Raw genomic sequence first — 19,649 nt, 5'->3', positions numbered from 1 at the left:
CATTAAAAGTTGAATGCAATGATTAAAATAATAATATATACATAATATTATTTGGAATCATGTGGTTTCCAGAGATTAGCATTTAGTCAGGCCTGGAAAGGAACTGGAGACAATGCTGAGACATAGAAATCCTCATAAAAGACACCTAAATGGCACACTTAAGATGACTAATATTAAGGACTTAGGCATAATCCATTTTTCCTCAGAGGAAACCATTTTAAATTTCTAAAGAGAATTTATTTCTGACATTTTAATTCCTGATTTCAGTGGCTGCAGACTATGTACCTCTGTGCCACACTTAGGACAAGTGAAGTATATATCAAATAAGAAACTACTCTTAACACAGTAATAACAGAATATATGCTCACTTCCTATGGTGTGAGGCATGGTGGGCTACTCTCCACATAAAGAACATTCTTTGCCACTTGTGGCTAATGTATTGTTACTACTAGGAGCACCAGTAAGAGGGATACACCATGAAGTTAACTTGGCTTTCAACTTTTGGATATTGATAAGTGGTAACAGAAAAATCAGAAACTCAGCAAAGCCATGCCAGAGATGTTCCCTATTCATATACTCAAAACCAACTTTGCATATATTTGGGGGCTTGGAAAATACAGAACGAATGCCTATGAGTTGTTCTGTTAAAGTTGCCAACTTTTCCCTTTGAAGGAAAACCAAGAAATTAATCAACCCACCTAATTTCAAAAGTCCAACCACAAAGTTCGTGCACTGCTTGACTTTCCAGAATGATGCTAAATGACGGTTTTGAAACAACTCATAGCATCATTCTTCTAACCACTTCCCACCAATGGTACAAAGAACATACCATAGCTTTTGATTTTTACTTGGTGGCTGGTATCTCAGGTTTGGGGAAATATCATTTTTGTACTGAATATTCAAAACTGATTGCCCCACAGTGGCATTTCTGGAGTAGATAGTGAATTTCCACAAGAAAAGCCACAAGAAAGCTTTCACCTCTGGGTCAAAGCGAGCTAACAACCCTGGCTTAAATCCATGAAAGCACTATGTAAACTGGGACCAAACTAGCTGCTACAGGGCCTTATTTAGTTCAAGCGCATCCAGCTGGCTTATCCTTAGCACTCGGTTTGTACTCTTCATGTCCTCTTCTCTGGAAGCCATGTCTTCACTGAAAGTCTCTTTTTCCCCTGCCTGAAGCTCCCTCAAGACTTGAGAGCCTATGGCTATGGCAGTGAGGATTTTCACTGCAAGTTCCTTGTTGAAATCCTCGCCTCATACTTGCTAGGAGCTTAGGAGTCTGTGAAACAGTCATGCTCCAAGTAACTTTTTCTGAAACATTATCTTGAGCTTGGCCTTTCCTCTGGTTGATTTTTATAAAGGGTATTTATTCGGGGTAGGAGTTTACAGGTACCAGGCCATAAAGCATAAGTTATTTCCCTCACCAAAGTCTATTTGGAGCAAGATGGCTGCCAGCATCTGTGAGGGTTCAGGCTTCCTGGGTTTCTACTTCCTGAGGCTTGCTTTTCTCTGGCTTCAAGGTTCCTTCCTTCCTAGTGCTGGCTTCTCTTCCCTTCGGGTGCTGACTTCCTGGGTTTTCAGCATCAAACTCTAACATCAGAAATCCCCTACTCTGTTCTTCGCCATGCCTTTTATCTGTGAGTCGTTGGGGTTGTAGTTCCCTAATCATAACTCAATCATGCCCAGGTACAGATCAGATTACAAGCATAATCCAATATTTCTTTTTGGAATTCATCAGTTATATCAAACTGCTACACAAACTCTCTCAATTTCTGTTTCTCTGTGAATATTCTAAAATTTCCTTCATTTTTGTGTAAGACAATCTTGCCAAATATATGATTCTTAGCTTGCAGGTTTTCTCTTTCTGTTCTTAAATACATCATATCACTACCTTCTTTCCTTCATGATTTCTTTTTTTTTTTTAAGATTTATTTATTTATTTCTCTCCCCTTCCCTCCCCCACCCTGGTTGTCTGTTCTCTGTGTCTATTTGCTGTGTCTTCTTTGTCTGCTTCTGTTGTTGTCAGCGGCACGGGAATCTGTGTTTCCTTTTTTTGTTGTTGCATCATCTTGTTGTGTCAGTTCTCCGTGTATGTGGCACCATTCCTCGGCAGACTGCAGTTTCTTTTGCACTGGGCGGCTCTCCTTATGGGGCGCACTCCTTACACGTGGGGCTCCCCTATGCAGGGGACACCCCTGCGTGGCACGGCACTCTTGCGCACATCAGCACTGTGTATGGGCCAGCTCCACACAGGTCAAGGAGGCCCGGGGTTTGAACCACGGACCTCCCATGTGGTAGACGGACGCCCTAACCACTGGGCCAAGTCTGCCACCCCTTCATGATTTCTGATGAGAACTCAGCACTTAATCCTATTGTACATCCACTGTATGTAATGAATCAGTTTTCTCCTGCTCCTCTCAGGATTCTCTTCTTATCTTTGGTATTTTACATTCTGATTAGTGTGTGTCTATAAGTAGGTCTATTCAGATGTATTCAGATTGGTGTATGTTGTGATTCTTGGACATGGATATCTATGTCCTTCAATAGGGTTGGAAAATTTTCTACCATTATTTCCACTAATATTCCTTCTGTCCCCTTTCCCGTCTCTTCTCCTTCTTCAACACCCATGTAATGTATGTTTGCATGTCACCTGCCCTCATTTAGTTTCCTGAGACCCAGTTCAATTTTTCCATTCTTTTCTTTTATCTGTTCTTTTGCGTGTTTGCTTTCAGATGCCCTGTCTTGAAGCTCACTGATCCTTTCTTCTGCATCTTCAAATCTGCTGTTATATACCTCCGGTGTATTTTTAATTTCATTTATTGTGTCTTTCCTTCCCATGAGATCTGCTGTATTTCTTTGTATCTTTTCAAATTCTTCTTTGTGCTCACCCAGTGTCATCTGAAGATCCTTATTCTTCTTAGTCATCTCATTGAATTTATAAAAAATATTTCTTTGAACATCTTTGATTAGTTGTCTCAACTCCATTTTGTCATCTGGAGGTATAGGTCAATTGATTGGTCCATATCTTCCTGCTTCTTAGTATGACGTGTAATTTTTTTTTAACAAATCAACTTTATTGTTACATATTAATAAAGCATAAGTCTATCCAAAGAGTACAATCATTGGTATTTGGTATAATCACATATTTGTGTATTCATCACCCCAGTCATTCCCAGAGCACTTCCATTATTCCAATAATAATAAACAAAAAAACAAGCAAACAAAACTCATTACCTCTCAATCTCTCTATGCTTCACATGCTATACACAGCTGCTACTCTTTTATCTTCTCTCTAGTATATTTGTATTTATATTTTGTGAAAACAGTCTTATATGCAGTATCACCCATTTCATGTTATTCATGAAGTTTTACTATCTTTTACAGTCCTAGGTTACAGTTTTTAGCTTTCCTTCTAGTAATATACGTGACCTTAGACTTTCCCTTTCAACTACTGTCATGCCCATACAATAGCAATGGGAGTTACAAAACCATGATATGCTTTCACCATTTCTACTCATTCCCAAACATTTACAAACAACCTTTTTACCAGTTCTGCACAGATTAACCCTCAGCTTTCCATTCTCCACCCTCCTTCTATTTTCTGGTGACCTGTATTCTAAGTATTAACTCTATGACTTTACACATCTATTTAGTTCATAATAGTGCAATCATACTGTATTTGTCCTTTTGTGTCTGGGTTCCTTCACTCAACTTAATGTCTTCCAGGGTCATCCATGTTGTCATATCATTTAGGACTTCATTTCTTCTTACTGCTGCATAATATTCCATTGTGTATATACACCACAATTTTTTTCCATTTCTCAGTTTATGGTCACCTGGGTTGTTTCCAATTTTTGGCAATCATAAGTAATGCCACTATGAACATCAGTGTGCAGATGTCTATTTGTGCCTGTGCACTCAGTTCATCTGGGCATATCCCTAGTGATGATATTGCCAGGTCACATGGCAAGTCTATATTCAACTTCCTTAGGAACTGCCAAACAGTCCTCCACAGTGGCTGTACATTCCACATTCCCATAAACAGTGAATAAACATTCCTATCTCTCTACATCCTCTCCAACATTTACAGTTTTTTAACTTTTTATACCAGTCAGTCTAATAGGTGTGAAATGATATTTCAGTGTAGTTTTGATTTTCATTTCCCTAATTGCTAGTGATATTCAACATTTTTTCATGTGTTTCTTTGTCATTTGTATTTCTTCTTTGAACAATTGTCCTTTCAAGTCTTTGGCCCATTTTTGAATCGGGTAGCTTGTCTTTTTATTGTTGAGTTGTATGTTCTCTTTGTATTTCATGGATATTAAACCCTTATCAGATATGTGATTGCCAAATATTTTCTCCCATTGTGTTGGTTGCCTTTGCACCCTCTTGACAAAGTCCTTTGAGATGCAAAAGTGTTTAATTTTGAGGAGGTCCCATTTATCTATTTTTTCTCATGCTTTGGGTGTAAGGTTTAAGAAGCTACCACCTACCACAAGATCTTTTCTTTTTCTCTAAAAATTTTTTTATTTACTTTGCCTTTTTAAAAAAGATACATAGATCACAAAAAATATTACATTAAAAAATATAAAAGGTTCCCATATATCCCACACCCCACCCCACCCCACTCCTCCCACTTCAACAACCTCTTTCATCATGGTGCAACATTCATTGCATTTGGTGAATACATTTTGGAGCACTGCTGCACCACATGGATTATAGTTTACATTGTAGTTTACACTCTCCCCCAGTACGTTCAGTGGGTTATGGCAGGATGTATAGTGTCCAGCATCTGTCCCTGCAATATCATTTAGGACAACTCCAAGTCCCGAAAATGCCCCCACATTACATCTCTTCTTCCATCTCCCTACCCTCAGCAACTACCGTGGCCACTGTCTCCACATCAGTGCTACAATTTTTTCCATTGCTAGTCACAATAGTTCGATAGTAGAATACCAGTAAGTCCACTCTAATCCATATTTTATTCCTCCATCCTGTGGACCCTGGGATGGTGATGACTACTCTACCTCTAAATCATTATTGGGCTTAGATCCCACATGGCTGGTGGATGCGATTCTCCTGCTTGCAGTTGTAAGCACTCTTGGTTCCGTGGTGTGGTGGTTGACCATCTTCACCTCCCTGTTATACTCAGGAGACTTGAATCTCTGGACTGGACATGTGCCAGCTGGGCCCTGAGCCTCAGCAGAGTTGCAACTCCTACTCTCTGGTTCATTCGACCTACCACAAGATCTTGAAGATGTTTTCCTACATTTTCTTCTAGGAGTTTTATGGTTGTTGCTTTTATATTTTGGTCCTTGGTCCATTTTGAGTTAATTTTTGTATAAAGTATGTGAAAGGAGTCTTCTTTCTTTTTTGGATATGGATATCCAGTTTCTCCCAGCACCATGTTTTGAATAGACATTTCTGGCCCAGCTGGGAGGACTTGACTGCCTTGTCAAAAATCACTTGACTGTAGATGTGAGGATGTACTTCTAAGTTTTGATTCAGTTCCATTGATCAATGTGTCTGTCTTTATGCCAGTATCTTGCTTTTTTCACCACTGTAGCTAGGTAATATGTTTTAAAGTCAGGAGGTGAGAGTCCTCCAACTTAGTTCTTCTTTTTAAAGATCTTTTTGGCTATTTGGAGCCCCTTACCCTTCCAAATAAATTTTATAATTGGTTTTTCCACTTCTGCAAAAAGAAAAAAAGGCTGTTGGGATTTTGTGTGTGTGATTGCATTGAATCTGTAAGTCAGCTGTAATTTTTTGTTGGTGTCTCAGCATCCAGTTTTCTTGTTGTATTCATTTTGGGCTCAGTTTCTCTTTTTACGGCTTTCTACTTTTTTTGGCTTTGTGCTGCAGCCCTCTTTGATACTTGGTTCAACTTACTTTGGAACTTTTTAATGGCTCATTTTTAACCAATCTGAATTTATTTTAGGTCTTTTTCACCTGTTTTTTTACCTTTCTCCCTTGCTGGGGGTGGTGTAGGAGCCAAGGGTGTGGTTGGTACTGTACGGTGTGGAGGCTGAAGCTGCCCCCATTGCCCCAGGAACTGATGACGCTTCTCTCACCTTTCTCCCCTGCCAGGGGTAGCAACAGAGCTGGAGGTGTGCCCACCAAAACTGACTGCAGTTTCCAAAATAGACTGATGAAGTACCAGCCCCCTCCTCCCATGACAGGAGTGGGATGTTGCCACAGGTGTGCCCAACAGTCTTCTCTCTGCAGGCCAAAAGTGACTGAAGTTGTCCATGGAGACTGGGAGAACACTGTCCCTCCTTCCCTGTCAGGGGTAGGGATGGAATCACAGTTGTGCATAAGAATCTAGTCAGCCTGGGCCAAAAGTGCCTGCAGTTGACTGGAGAGGCTGGGGAAGCACCACCCCTTCCAGTCCTTTTGGGAGTGGGAATGTAGCCACATGGGTGCCCAGCAGTCTAGACCATGTGGGCCAGAAGCTGCTACAGTTGCCTGGAGAAACTGGTGCAGGTACCCTAGCTTACTCCCTGATGGAGGTGGGGCCAGAGCCCCAGCTAAGGCAACAATCTGACCTCGGTGGAAAGAAGCTGGTCTCCACCATCACTGTGATTTTTCAATTAGTTGCATTTCCTCTCAAGCTGGGGTAAAGTTAAAATGGAGGCTACCAGCCTCTTTCTGACTTGGGCAGGTTCAAACTTTAATGTACTTAGGATTGGACTTTAGTCAGCCAGATTTACTAATCAGTAGCTGCAGTTTGGGTGCCGAACCATCTCTTCCTCCCCTATTTTTGTGAAATGGAGCTTCCAATTCCAACGAAGGAATAGCTCCTGAGGTGTATTGCCATACCAGTGGGGGTTGGGCACCAGCTGCCATGGGGTGGAATGCTGTACTTATGATTCTACACTACAGATGGGAAGTCTCCTTCTTCCATTCTTCCAAGGATATTGCAGAATACTCTTCGGGTCTCCTGGGCCCCCCCAAACAGGTGATTTCAGTAGCTCTGGGTGATTACTAACTGCATTGTAGAACAAGCTGACTCTTGGAGCTACCTATTCTGCTGCCATCTTGCCCCTCTTCCATCAGGTAGGTTTTTATAGAGGTAAATTGAATTTTTAGGAACCCTTAAGAAAGGAATTGCTCTAATTCTCCTTTTTGCCATTTTTTATTGCTTTGCCCTAGGCAATTAGAAGCAATTAATTTAGTGAAAAGAACATCAAGCTGAGAGTCAGGAGACTTAAATATGAGCCTCAGCTCTCCCAGTGATTATGACACCAAGGGCAAATAGTCAAAGCTGATAGCTGGAAGAAAGCTAACAAAATCATCTTTCTGGCTACTTGTTAAATCATAACAAGAATTAGCGCTATACCATTAAATAAAATTCTTCAACCTTTTTTGGCAACATTCTGTCTCTCGAATTTCCTGTCTCACAAAATTTCTCCTGCTACAAATTATCACCAATTCTGTGTTGTGCCAGTGATCACTTATACAATATCCTTTCATGAATAAAAAATAGTTTAAATCAGCTCCTATCCCTCTTCTATTCAGAACCCTATATAGGCTTCCCATCTCACAGAGAATAAAATTTAAACTCCCTCTAATGCCCTACAAGCCCCTGTGGAATTAATCCCATCTAACCACATCTTATACCACTCCCCTTAGTTAACTGTGCTTGCTCCTACCACTCTGGCCTTCTTTCACTTTCTCAAATAGGCCAGGGGAGTTATTTCCTGCCTTGGAGCCTTTGCAGTGCTATGCCCTCTGCCTAAAAGACTTCTCCATCGCTATGTGTCTGTTTTTTTCACTTTTCACATCTTCTGTTTAAATGTCACTTCCTTTTAGAAGCCTTCCTTGGCCATCCTATCTAAAGTAGCCCTCATTCCCACCCCATTACTTTCTATCACATTACTGTGTGTCATTTTTTATATCACTTGTCACAATATGCTGTTTGTTTGTTTACATATTTCTTGTCTCCTTCCCCCCACCACCCACACACACTGTGAGATCCTTTAGAATAGGATTTTATCCATCCTGTTCATTCCCAGAGTATAGAATAGACTAAGTGCTCAATACAGATGTGTATGTTAAGGGAGGAAAGAATGGAAGCAGACTTCCTTTGTTATATGTACCCCCCAGCTAAATAAGCCCAGTTTTCACTAATTAAGTTTATTTCTCAAATCCTTCCTTATTTGGATTGCCCTCTACAGGACAGTATTGTAAGTGGAATAAAATTTTTATTTTGTCAGTAGTCCTGAATATTAGACAATGGATGATCATATTATAGACTTTCAGAGTCAGAGAGAACTAGAAGTCATCTATTTCAATCTCTCTCTCCGTATAGAAACCTCTTCCACAGCAATGATCCCAGGAATTTCTTAGAGGTGCCTCAGGGGCAACTTATAGGAAGTAAAGGGGTGGCCAAATGTACCCCAAGTGTCCACACCTACTTACACTTTAACCAGAGAAGAGCTGATTTTGTCAGTCTTATATATTGGGATTCCATGTAAAAATTTCTTTTGTAAAAATATTCTGCTGCTATAAGGAAAGTTTGAAAACTACTAATCTAACCTGTATCTGAACATTTTCAGTAACTTGGAATTCACTTTCTTGATATTCTTTCATGCTCTTTTTATCTCTGTCTTCAATATGTGAAGATAACACTACTGACAGCAATCACCATTTATACATGTGTTTGTTGCTACTACAAAGATGGATATACTTCTAAATAGTTCTTTCTACATTCAAAACCTGTCCATTGGTTTGAGGCAATAGCCATTAGTTGAAGAAGCTGTTTGCTTCTTAGATTCATTTTGATGCTACACATCAAAATTGCCTGTGCTATCTCCCAGCAGTATATAGTTATGCTCTAGTATTCAGAACAGCTACAAATATGGCCTTATGCAATATCTTCCATCTTCCTTATTTACTTCACTTCAGTGAATTACTTTCTGTGTTTCGATAGTTGGTAATATCCACCCAATTTGCCAATTGACTTGAGTCATTTCAATTTTAAAGTATGTATACTGCCACATGTAACTTTATTTTTGGGACATATTTAATGAAAATCTCCTTATTCTGTCACTCGTTTTTAAAAAGCTAATGGCATGGCACTAGGCTCAGGGCCAGCCTTCCATAAATCTGTGCTTTTGTTTCTCTGTTGTGGGAGGGAGGGAGCAGAGAGTGAGCAATGGGCCCTGTATTAGTCAGCCAAAGGTGTGCTGATGCAAAATACCAGAAATCAGTTGATTTTTATAAAGGGTATTTTTTGGGGGTAGGAGCTTACAGATACCAGGCCATAAAGCATAAGTGACTTCCCTCATCAAAATCTATTTCCATGTGTTGGAGCAAGATGGCTGCCAACATCTGCAAGGGTTCAGGCTTCCTGGGTTCCTCCCTTCCTCAGGCTTCTTTTTTCTGGGCTCAGGGATTCTCTCTTCCTGGAGCTTGCTTCTGTTTCCTCTGTGAGCTTACTTCCTGAGGCTCCAGTTTAAGGCTTCAGCATCAAACTCTAACATCAAAACTCCAACACGAAAAACCCTCCAACTCTGTCTTTTGCCATACCTTTTATCTGTGAGTCCCCACCCACCAAAGGGCAGGGACTCAATGCCCTACTGACATAAGAGGTTTACTTTAATCAGGTAAACCTCTGAATCCAATATAATCCCATATGCCCAGAGGAAAAGACAAGTTTACAAACATAATCCAATATTTCTTTTTATAATTCATCAATAATATCAAACTGCTACAGGCCCTTAAAGTTTCCTGGTTTGGATATTGACTAGTCCGTTTTTAATGACCTGTTCCAATGTTTTTCTAGTTTATCACGTTTGGATTTGTAAATGTATAATCCCAAGGTTATTTTTCTCTTTTATTCAAGATAAATGAATATTTTTTCCATTCTTTAGACATTTTGCCATTCCTATAAATTCTTTAAAATTCAAAAGAATTTCAGACCCTACTATGTGCCAAACACTGAAGGTATAAAGTTGGATCAGATACAGTCCTTGCTCTCAAAGTGTTTATGGGTTAGTGGAGGAGGCAGGTACAGAAAGTACTCATTACAAGCCAGTTTGATAAGTACTATGGTAGAGGTATGAATAAACTTCTGTTGGAGTACAAAAAAAGGGAAACAACATTCTTTGCCTGAGAAAGGAAGGTAGAACTTCAGGAAAGTCTTCACACCTGAATCTTAAAGGATGGATAGGAGGTTACCAGGCAGAGGAGGCAATAGATGTCATTCCAAATCAATGACTATGTATGTGCAAAGACCCAGAGGTTTAAAGAACACATTATGTTTTGGATAGGGAAAAACTTTGGCATGGTTAAACATAGTGTACTGAAGGGGAGTGGTAAGATATGAGGCCTGAGAAGTAGATGGGGACAAGATTATGAAGGGCCTTGTATACCATGCTAGAGAAATTATTCTTTTCCCTGTAGGTATGGGGACCTATGGAGGTATTTTTAAGCAGGGTAGTGCTTTAGAACAGTGTAAAATGTGCAGTAGAGGAAGGAACAGTGGGAGGAGTACAGGATTGTTAGAGGCTCTGCAGTATTTGGCCAATTCTTTAAGTACCCTGGTATGTAAATCATTTTTGCTTCTCAACTGTCAAAGAGGAATAGTCCTTTCTTTCTGTGCGTCACACAGAGCTAATGTGAATACTTGAACTCTTAACTCCTCTGAGCCTCAGAGAAGACAGCTTCCAAGTTGGGCTTGGTTGAAGATGAGACAAGTATAGCCTACACCATATAATATAATCATGTACACCTTACTCATTTTTTAATGCATGTTAGTCTTGTCTTACAGTTCAATCCAACTCAACTGTAAATTCCTCAAGGGCACTCCATGAACATCTTGTATTGTCCACAGCCCCTAACTCAAAGATGGTACAGAGAATGAGTACCTATTTATAGGTTAGTTGTATACAGACTGCCTGAGACAGAGCTGTCAGAGGAAAGTCACAGTATTATTGAGGACTAGTTATCACTGCTAATATTTCAGGCCTTATTTTCTAGAAGTGCCCAAAAAGATATTAAGCCCTGTCCAAGAAGGCCTAGGAGTGCCTTTACTTACTGCCTTTGGCATGACACCCCCCCATAAATATAAGATGTTAATTGTGAAATTCCCATTTCCTGTTCTATAAAATATAAATAATTACCATTTTGCTAGGAAGTCACAATCTATAGGTGAAATGTATTGAGTAAAATATGAATACTATTATTATTAATAAGATTTCAGAATTTAGCTAGTCACTTATTTGCAGAAAATGCTCAAAATTTTCTATTCTGTCTAATATAATTAATGTTGATATATCATGACAAGATGTTAGGTATTTTTAACCCATGTTTTGAACCATTTCAGTAATATGTGGTCAAACTTAGCAGAGGGATTTAATCCTTTGGCCAAAAGGATGTTTGAGGGTCATCCATATATTTTTCTTGTCTCTCAAAAATTAACCTAGATTTGTATCAGCTGAAGCCAGAAAGTCTGAAAGCATTCCCTGCTCTCTCTCCTGATTGGGCAGAGGTTTAATCCTTCACTGAAAAGAATGGCATCTCCTCGTATCCACACCTAATATAAACTCCAGACAATTAGTGGGGTCAATTACGGTAGGCTAGGGATGCAAGTACATAAAGTCTCTGGCTCTTGAGACACTCGTCTTGTGTTCCAGGACCAGGTGGAAAAATACAAATACATATATATTAAGCCTGGAACAGCTGCTTTTGCCAGTGCTTTTTGAAAAATTTATTGAAGTCTATTACTCATACATAAACATACATAAACACTAACTGTATAGTAATAGTTGTGGACTTAACAAAACAAATATATGTATAACATCATACAGGACTCTCATAACTCACCCTACCACCAATACCTTGCATTGTTGTTAAACATTTTTAACTAATGATTAAAGAGCATTGTCAAAATATTACTACTAACCAAAGTATTTCCCCCAACCTACCCTATTATTATTATTATCTTTATATCATCTATATGAACATACATAAACAATAACTGTATACTAAAAGTTGTGAACTTACAAAGCAAACATGCATAACTTCATAGAGGGGTCCCATACATCAATTCTCCACCAACACCTTGCATTGTCATGAGACGCTTATTACAAATTATGAAAGAATATTGTCAAAATCTTACTACTAATTATACTCCTTACCTTACATTTGGTGTATTTTCCCCAAACCCACCCTGTTATTATTTTTTAAATATATTTTTTGTGACAGAAGTTGTAAACTTATAAAACAATCATGTACCTCTGCATAATTCCGAAACAACACCCCTCTATCAACACACCACACTATGGTGGAACATTTGTTACAGATAAGATAATATCATCTTGTTACCACATCCATAGTGTACATTTGGCACACATGTTCCATACTGCCCCATTATCAACATAGTGCATCTTTGGCATACATGCAAGAATATTATATTCTGCTAACCACAGTCCATAGGTCACTCCAGCTTTATTTTTCTCATGCTTCTCCACATTCCCACCACCCTGCAGTAGTGATGTACATTTGCTCTAGCTCACAAAGGACACTCTTGCATCTGTACCATCAACCACAATTCTCATCTACCTCTTGGTTTACTGTGCTATTCAGTCCCTAGATTATTCTCTAGCTTTCTGTCAATTGGTATTTACATACCTATTGCCATTTTCAACCACATCTCCAGTTATAAACTAACTGTTACTCACTATTTGTTACTATCCACTCTACACATTTCCACACTTTTACAGTAACACTAATTAAAACTTCTACATACTTTAAGCATCAGTAGTCCATCTCAGTTCTCCTCTTATCCCCTTTAAGAATCCACCACATACCACCAGGTCTTGAAGATATTTTCCTACAATTTCTTCTAGAAGCTTTATGGTTCTTGCTTTTATTTTTAGGCTTTTGATCCATTTTGAGTTAATTTTTGGATAAAGTGTGAGATAGAGGTCCTCTTTCCTTCTTTTGGCTATGGATAGCCACTTCTTTCAGCAGCATTTATTGAATGGACTATTCTGCCCGAGCTGTGTGGGTTTGACAGGCTAGTAAAAATCTCTTGATCATACCTGTGAGAGTCTGTTTCTGAACCAACGATTTGATTCTATTGGTCTATGTTTCTGTCTTTATGCCAGTACCATGCTCTTTTTACCACTATAGCTAGGTACTATGATTTAAACTCTGGAGATGAGGATTTGTTTTTCCTCTCTAAATTGTGGCTGGCTATTCAGGACACTTTACCCTTCCAAATAAATTTTTTTTTCCAAATTCTACTCAATTTATTCATTTTTTTAAAAGATATTACATTAAAAAGTATGAGGTACCATTCGCCCCCACCGCCCCCACCCCACCACTCCCCCCACAATAACACTCTCCCCCATCATCATGTCACATCCATTGTGTCTGGTGAGTACATCTCCGGTCATCGCTGCACCCCATGTCCTGTGTTCCACACCATAGCCCACACTTTCCCACATTCCATCCAGTGGGCCATGAGAGGACATACAACATCCGGCAATTGTCCCTTGGGCACCACCCAGGACAACTCCAAGTCCCAGGAATGCCTCCACATCTCTTCTCTTCCTCCCATTCCCCGTACCCAGCAGCCACCATGGCCACTTTTTCCACATCAATGCCACATTTTCTCGATTATTAACCACAATAGTTCATGAATAGAATATCATTAAGTCCACTCTGATCCTTACTGTATTCCTCCTTCCTGTGGACCTTGGCTTGGTTGTGTCCATTCCACATCTATGTCAAGAGGGGGTTTAGATTCTACATGGATATTGGATGCAGTCCTCCTGCTTTCAGTTGTAGGCACTCTAGGCTCCAAGGTGTGGTGGTTGACATTCTTCAACTCCATGTTAGCTGAGTGGAGTAAGTCCAATAAACCAGAGTGTAGGAGCTGAAGTCTGTTGAGGTCAGGGCCTGGCTATCATATTGTCAGTCCAGAGATTCAAATCCCCTAGATATATCTTAAGCCCCAGACCAACTACAATTCCAGTAAAGTAGCATGAAAGGCTTGTGAAAAGAGATCCCATCTGAGTCCAGCTCCATCACGCAGAAACACCAGCTCCAAAGAAGGGCCAACTGGCATGGCAGTGAACCCCATCTGCCATGACCATAGAACCTGTGGGTCTCTTTAGCCCTCAAAAGGACCAATATCTGGGGTTGTATCTACTTTATCTGTCTCTGAGACTCTGCTCAGGTGTGCATAAGGGCAATCCTTCTGACAACCTCCAGACTCTTTTTTAGAAACTCATAGCCATATGAACTCATTTGTCTTTTCCATTTACCCCTTACTTTAGGTAAACAGCATTTTTAACTCTTGTTATTATATGTAGACAGGGATATTCTGCTGGTCCGCATTGAACCTTTAATTTAAGTTCATTTTCTAGTTACATCATCAACTGGTACTTGGAAGTTATCCCTCGGTGCCAGGGAGGCTCATCCCCGGGTGTCATATCCCACGCTGGGAGGAAGGCATTGCATTTACATGCTGAGTTTGGCTTCGAGACTGGCCACATTTGAGTAACACAGAGGCTGTCAGGAGGGAACTCCTAGGCACAGTGCTGCTCTAGGTCTTGTTCTTATTTCAGGTGTATAGGCTCACAAGCATAGTCATTAGTATCAGGGGCTCACTGTTGGACCCTCATTCCTTCCTGGTCCTTACCGTTGCACCTGGGGGACTGCCGCTGCTCCCCTAGGGACCACGACAGAGCCCCCCCCGGCCAGTAACCCAGTACCCCCCCAGCTGTTGTTTTTAATTGTTTCTACTATAAGTATATCCAAACATTTCCATGCACCCTGGACACATGCCCTGTATAACTCCCTGTCAGCCATATATCGCCTGTCAATAACATCCCATACCAGTATTCCTCCGCTGCCATTGTTGAACCACTCTGTGATCCAAAACTTCCTGAAAAGTGAAGCCCAATGTAATGTCAGGTTCCCTTACTAGTAAAATGGAATATAGTGATGAGTTTAAAGGTTAGATATAGAATACATATTGATTTGCAAAAATTCTACATCCTATCTTTTTCTTTTCTTTTTTCCTAATTATTGAGCTTCTCTTCACAAGAGCCTTAGATCACAGTAATTCATATATACAATATACAGTACTCCCACACATCCACCATAAAACCTTTTCCCTTCCACAGCGATAATCTTTTAACTTATTCATATCATATTTACTGAAACTGATGTACAGATATTGAGACAATAGCTTTCAAACAAGGTGACATCTGTGCTTACATTGTGGTCCATACTTTAGGATATCCAGTTTTCTAAATTTTTTAGTTATCCTATGTTTTACATTATGGTTTACATTATTATTCTGTCGTCCCCTATATGTTTTTGGTGTAATATTACATGTTTTATATCCATCCTTGTGTACTCTCGCGAAACTCCTCTCTTACCCCCACATTTACCTTGGTTCCATCCATTCAACATCCATTTTCCCCTCCCCTTGGGGCCCACAGCGACAGCCAATCTCCATTTCCCGAGGAGCCACCTCCAGAGATACTTGCAACAGTGTTCAGGGCCTGACTTGCTCAACTGCCCTAATGCCCTGGGAGCCAACCTTTCTCTCGAGAGATACAGTTCCCTCTATTTGATGGCATTAGTCCTCCCCAGGATGTGGGTCCACCCCCACTCTCACTACTTAGGTCTCTACCCAATGGTACAACCCACCCTGGCAAAATGAGCATTCAGAAATTCCCCAGGAGTCCGTCCCGCATCAGACCATCCCCTCCGAGCACCCTAAACAGGTAACCCTCCTAATTATATTTTGATATGGTTTTCTCAGCATTTTACTCTCAACCAACACCTGACACTCTCCTATGTTTGTATGTTGCCCCTCTCTCCCCTCAATTTTTTGGGCAATATTACCCATCCGCCCATCCCCAGCCCCCCTCAAACCCACAAAGCCCCACCCAAAGGCAACCCCTTGCCCCAATTTTATCTCTTCTTTGTGCCCATACTTACCGCCAGCTCATCATAGATTCCACCCCTGCAGATGTCAGCTCACATCCTTCCTCCACCCCCCGATTTCCTGTAAGCCTATCTTCCAGTCTCTAGCTCTCTGACGCAGCTTGCTTATTTCATATCATTGAGGTCATGTAGTATTTGTCCTTCAATGCCTGGGTTGCTTCACTCAACATAAGGTTCTCAGGATTCATCCATGTTATCACGTGTGTTTGTAGTGTATTTGTTCTTAAAGCTGAGTAGTATTCCATTGTATGTATATACCACATTTTATTGATCCACTCATCTGTTGATGGGCATTTGGGTTGATTCCAGCTTTTGGCGATAGTGAACAATGCTGCTATGAACATTGGTGTACATAAGTTGGTTTGTGTCCTTGCTTTCAGTTCTGTTGGGTATATACCCAGCAGTGGTATTGCTGGGTCATATGGCAAATCTATGGTTAGTTTTTTGAGGAACCGCCAAACTGTCCTCCAGAATGGTTGGATCCTTCTGCATTCCCAGCAGCAGTGGATGAGTGTTCCCATTTCTTCACATCCTCTCCAGCACTTCCAAATAAAATTGATAATTGTGTTTTCAATTTTTTAAAAATGCTGGTGGAATTTTTATTGGGATTGCTTGAATCTGTATAGCAATTTGAGTAGAATTGACATCTTAATGATATTTAGTCTTCCAATCCATGAGCATGGAATGTTCTTCCAGTTACGTAGGTCTTTTTGATTTCTTTTAACATTGAACTGCAATTTTCTGAATACAAGTGCTTTACATCATTGGTTAAGTTTATTCTTGAATATTTGAGTTTTATCTGTCATATTTTATTTTCACCACTCTTTTGACATTTTTAGTTACTTTAATTGATACAATATTAATTTCTAGACTCTCCTCCAGGCCTCTCTCTTCTGTCTTTCCCTTTCAGGCTCTAGTACACCCTTTAGTATTTCCTGAAAATCTGGTCTCTTGGTTAGAAATTCTCTCAGTTTCTGTTTATCTGTGAATATTCTAAACTTGCCCTCATTTTTGAAAGTCTTGCTGGATATAAGATTCTTGGCTGGAAGTTTTTTCTCTTGTAGTATCCTAAATATATCATACCACTGTCTTCTTACCTCCATTCTGGTGAGAAATCAGCACTTAATCTTATTGGGTATCCTTTGTATATTATGTATTGCTTTTCTCTTCTTTGTTTTAATTTTTAATATTTTTATTTTTATTAAGATACATACATCACAAAAAAAGTTTACATTATAAAAAACATAGGAGGTTCCCATATGCACACATCCCCCCACCCCACTCCTCCCACATGAACAACCTTCCCCATCATTGTGGCACATTTATCGCACTTGGTGAACACATTTTGGAGCACTGCTGCACCACGTGGATAATAGTTTACTCTGTAGTTCACACTCTCCCCTGGTACATTCAGTGGGCTATGGCAGGATATATAATGTCCAACATCTGACCCTGCAATATCATTTAGGACAACTCCAAAGTCCCAAAAATGCCCCCTCATCACATCTCATCTTCTCACTCCTTGCCCTCAGCGACTACTGTGGCCACTTTCTCCCCATCAGTGATACAATTTCTTCTATTAGTAGTCACAAAAGTTTTATAGTAGAATATCAGTAAGTCCACTCTAATCCATATTTTATTCCTCCATTCTGTGGGCCCTGGGATGGTGATGTCCACTCCACCACTATATCGAGAGGGGGCTTAGATTCCACATGGATGATGGGTGCAATTCTCCTGCTTGCAGTTGTAGGCACTCTTGGCTCCCTGGTGTGGTGATTGACCGTCTTCACCTCCCTGTTAGCTGACCTGCGTAAGTCCAACGAACTAGAGAGTAGGACTTGCAACTCTGCTGAGTCTCAGGGTCCAGCTGGCACATGGACAGTCCAGAGATTCAAGTCTTCTGAGTATACACCAATGCTAGCACCAACCAAATTTCAGTAAAAGTGACAGAAGAGGCATGTGTGGAAAGGTCATATTTGAGTCCAACTCCAACACTCAGGGACACAAATTCCAAAGTAGGGCCCACTGACATGGTACTGAACTCCCAAGCTGTCTGCCATGACCATATCCCTGTGGGTCTCTGTAGCCCTCAGGAGAACCAGTACCTTGGTTTGTATCCACTTTGGCTGTTTCTAAGATCCTCCTGAGGAGTGCATAAGTGTAACCCCTCTGATGACCTCCTGACACTTTTTTTTAAGACTTTTAGCCATATAAACTCATTTGTCTTTGCCATTCCCCCCTTTTATTCAAGGTCGAAAAGCAGTTTTTAACACATGATCCTACATGTGGGCTGAGATATTCTGCTGGTCTGAATTGACCCTTTTATTCTGGGTCTCTTTCTAGTTGCATCACCAGTTAGTGATTGGTAGTAATCCCTTGGCACCAGGGAGGCTCATCCTTGGGAGTCATGTTCCACGCTGGGGGGAAGGTAATGCATTTACATGCTGAATTTGGCTTGGAGAGTGGCCACATTTGAGCAATATGGAGGCTCTCAGGAGGTAAGTCTTAGGCACCCTGCAGCTCTAGGCCTAGTTCATATTTTAAACACATAGACTCATAAGCATAGTCATCAGTATAAAGGGCTCATTGTTGGAAAATCCTTCTTTGTTGGTCTTTGCCATTGCACTTGGGGGAACTTTTCTCTTCTGTCCTCAGAATTCTCTGTGTTTGGCATTTGACATTCTGATTAGTCTGGCTCAGAGTTGGTCTATTCGGATTTTTTTGAATGGGAGTATGTTGTGTTTCTTGGACATGAACATCTTTGTCCTTCAATAGGGTTGGAAAATTTTCTACTGTTATTTCTTCAGACATTCCTTCTGTCCCTTTTCCCTTCTCTTCTCCTTCTGGGACACCTGTGACATGTATGTTGGCATGTCTTTTGCTGTGATTTAAATCCCTGAGACCTTGTTCAATTTTTTCCATTCTTTCCTTTATCTGTTCTTTTGTATGTTCACTTTCAGAGGCCATTTCTTCAAGCTCAGCAATCCTTTCTTTTGCCTCCTCAAATCTGCTATTATATTATTCCAGTGTATTTTTTATTTCATTTATTGTGCCTTTCATTCCCATTAGATTTGCTATTTTTCTATGCATGCTTTCAAATTCTTCTTTGTGCTCATCCAATGTCTTCTTATATCCTTAATCTCTTTAGCCATCTCATTGAATTTATTAAGGAGATTTTTTTGAACATCTGTGACTAGTTGCCTGAACTCCTTTATGTCATCTGCAGGCTTATCTTATTCTTTAAGTGGGCCATATCTTCCTGTTTCTTGGTGTGGATTGTAATTTTTGTTGGTGTCTCTACATCTGGCTTACTAGAGTGTTTATTCTGGGTGCAGTTTTTCTCTTTAGTTTAGGGCTTCCTGCCCTTTCTCCCTTGCTGGTTATGCAGTAGGAGCCAAGGATGCAGTTGTTGCTATAAGTTGTGCAGACTCAAGCTGCCCTCATTGCTCCAGGGACAGATGGAGCTTCTCCCAACTTTCTCCTTTGCCAGGGGAAAGAGACAGAGTCACAGCTGTGTGGAATAATCTAAGTCGTGCAGGTCTAGAATGTAGTTACCCAGAGAGACTGTTGAAGCTTCCTGCCCCTTTCTCCCCTGCCTGGGGCAGAGATGGAGCTGCAGGTGTGGGGAGCAATCTATGCAGTGAAGGTCCAAGATGACCACAGGTGCCCCAGTA

At 40.4% G+C, this 19,649-nt stretch overlaps 1 protein-coding gene and 1 pseudogene across 3 annotated transcripts in view; one reads left to right on the top strand and one right to left on the bottom strand.

Moving 5' to 3' along the window:
* Window positions 1-19,649, top strand: part of HDAC8 (histone deacetylase 8) — a 427,306-nt gene that overhangs the window by 84,580 nt on the left and 323,077 nt on the right. The gene's annotated exons all lie outside the window — the stretch shown is intronic.
* On the bottom strand, window positions 226-1,226 carry LOC101447918 (peroxisome biogenesis factor 2-like; annotated as a pseudogene).

Source organism: Dasypus novemcinctus, chromosome X, assembly GCF_030445035.2.
Source record: "Dasypus novemcinctus isolate mDasNov1 chromosome X, mDasNov1.1.hap2, whole genome shotgun sequence".
Taxonomy (NCBI): domain Eukaryota; kingdom Metazoa; phylum Chordata; class Mammalia; order Cingulata; family Dasypodidae; genus Dasypus; species Dasypus novemcinctus.
The sequence above is the reverse complement of the archived record's forward strand: the minus strand, read 5'-3'. Positions and strand labels throughout refer to the sequence as shown.